Here is a 2,800-nt window from a genome sequence, read left to right on the forward strand (position 1 = left end):
GAAGGTAGTGGGTGGGGGTAAAAAATAAAAAATTGAAATTAGAAATATCTTTTAAAAATAATTTTTAATATTTTTTTGGGAGGGCGTGGGGGTAGGGGTAAGGGTGAGGGTAGGTAAAAATATTGAATTTAAAAACAAGCTTTAAATTATTATTATTTTTCGGGGGGGGGGGGGGGGGGGGGGGNGGAGGTGGGGGGCGTTGGTTGGAGGGTAGGGACAAAATAAATTGATTTTTTCAACAAAAAAGTAATTGTAGTTTGAAGTTGGAAGAAAGTTTTGGTCTTTTGGAAAATGTTTTCCTTAAGTTTTGAAGGGAAGTCATTTTCCTTAAATTTGAGGAAAATGAGTTGATTTGAAAAATATTTTCCAAAACATTTAACCCAACCAAACATGAGAAAATTGGAAAACATTTTCCGGAAAATGTTTTCCTTCATACCAAACACACCTCAAATCTTGGTGATTTTTTCCCCCTTCCTTGGTGCTATTGATCTCCAGGGTATCACTCGCAAGCTCAAGGATCTTTCAAAGGTGTTTGATGAGTTCCTTGAGAAGATTATTGATGAACACGTTAACCCTCATGAACATAAGCAAAACAAGGACTTTGTCGACACCATAACAGAGGCGTATCTAGAGGGGGTGCCGTGGGTTCACATGAACCCATGCTCCCCTCTCTAGTCCATGTATAGTAGTGTTATATTTTTTAAAAAATATTTAAATATAGATGAGTGAACCCATGTTCTAAGTATATCATATAATAATACGATGATGATTGGGTGCACCTCTCTAAGTGAGGATATAAATTTAAATCTTATATCTATCTTGTCTCTGTGAGTAACACATTTCCAAGTGGTTATCGGTTACACTTTTGACGTTTCAACTAATTTTGCTTTTGTTTTTTTCCTTTAATCTTTCAAAATTTTCAAGTGTGTTACATTGAAAATACCTAAAAAATTTAACATTGTAAATTTTTTATATAATTAAATCAAATGTGTATATTAAAATTTAAAACTAGTAGTATTATACATTTTGAACCTATAATTTTTAAAATTTAATGGTTCATATACGAACTAATAGTCAAATTGATCAAATTTATATTTAAAATATATTTTTTCGTAATCGTGCACCCATCTAGCCGAAATCCTAGATACGCCTCTGCACCATAATGGACATAATGCAATCTGGAGAAGCAAAATTTCAGTTTGATCGTCGTCACATAAAAGCTATCCTCTTTGTATGTACTTTCATCTCATTCTTATATATTACTAGTATTTATAAGCTCAATATATACCACAAGCCTTGAGAATGAAATGATTTATATAAATTGATTCCCCTGTTTCCTTTTGTATACAGGACATGCTTATAGCTGCAATGGACACTACAGCATCATCAACGGAATGGATACTCACCGAACTTCTTAGGCACCCCCAAGTGACGAAGAAACTCCAAAAGGAGTTGCAACAAGTGGTAGGCCTCGATAGAATGGTGGAAGAATCCGACCTGGCGAATTTAAACTACTTAGACATGGTTGTCAAAGAGGGCCTGAGGCTGCATCCTGTAGCACCACTATTTTATCATGAGTCCATGGAAGACTGTGTAGTCGATGGTTTCCACGTACAAAAGGGATCCCGAATCATAATAAATTGCTACGCGATTCATAGAGATCCAAACATTTGGCCTGAGCCTGAGAAGTTTTTACCTGAGAGATTTGTTGGGAGCAGTGTAGATTTTCGTGGACGTGACTTCCAACTTCTACCATTTGGCTCTGGGAGAAGAAGCTGCCCTGGAATGCAGTTGGCAGTTACCATCGTCCGCCTTGTGGTGGCACAATTGGTGCATTGCTTTGAGTGGGAGCTTCCAAATGGTATTCAGCCTTGTGATTTAGACATTGATGAGAAGTTTGGGATAGTGAGAAAAGCCTTTGCTGGCTATTCCTACTTATAGACTAAAGAAATGATGCAAATACAATGCATATAGTAAAAGATCAACTTTACATTTTGTTACAAGCAACATTGAAAGTTTCTAGTATATGATTTTGTAATTGTTGTGTGCTTCCCCTGCTAATCTACAATATACCTAATTGAATATGTATATTCCAAATGTCATTGATCTCTTCTTTCTTGTTTCCCTTTGAATGTGTTTTAACAAGTCAAGAGATAAAAGATGTAAACTGAGAACTGTCACGATTAAGACCTAATTTTCCTAAGTCGTGATGACACCTAACTAGTCCTACATCAAGTGAATCATAACCCAATAAGAGAACAATGGCATAAACAAAATGTCAGTAATATAGTAACATTGTTTTAACAATCTCAAGCTAAGATCCAGTATCACTAGTTATGTGCAACTAAAGATAAGAATACATCTTTCTTCATTAGTCCTTCTCCAATTTGTACATCCCATTGAATTTGCCCAATTCATCTTGTCTATCATCGAATCTCATTAAGTCCAATAAATTCCCCCTTTTTGATAATGACAAACTTATGTTTTGTGCTTAACCTGTTCCATTTAGTACACGCCAACAGATAACACAGGAATGAACCACTTAGATGAACCAGGTTAGTTTTATTGATTATAAATAATTAGTATGAGTCTTCCCCGTTTTGGCATCATCGAAAACCTGTTACTGTGTACACAAGGATCAGTTGAGTGAAACTTTCGTCATTTGTAGTGTTAACATAGTTTGCTCCTCCCTCCAACTTTTACCACAACATATCTCCCAGTCTCTAGGTGCGGGGCCTTGACCAACGCCAGCACCTACTCGCCAAAATCCTTCAAACTACCCTCAAGTATCATATTTACG

At 36.1% G+C, this 2,800-nt stretch overlaps 1 pseudogene across 1 annotated transcript in view; it reads left to right on the plus strand.

The window, feature by feature from the left end:
* Window positions 1-2,088, plus strand: part of LOC125856395 (cytochrome P450 71AU50-like) — a 3,530-nt pseudogene extending 1,442 nt beyond the window's left edge. The window contains exon 2 of the transcript XR_007445521.1: window positions 1,351-2,088. The product of XR_007445521.1 is annotated as a cytochrome P450 71AU50-like (transcript). The remainder of the gene's footprint in view (window positions 1-1,350) is intronic.
* Window positions 2,089-2,800: the final 712 nt, after the last annotated feature.

This window comes from Solanum stenotomum, chromosome 2 (genome assembly GCF_019186545.1).
Source record: "Solanum stenotomum isolate F172 chromosome 2, ASM1918654v1, whole genome shotgun sequence".
NCBI classification, from domain to species: domain Eukaryota; kingdom Viridiplantae; phylum Streptophyta; class Magnoliopsida; order Solanales; family Solanaceae; genus Solanum; species Solanum stenotomum.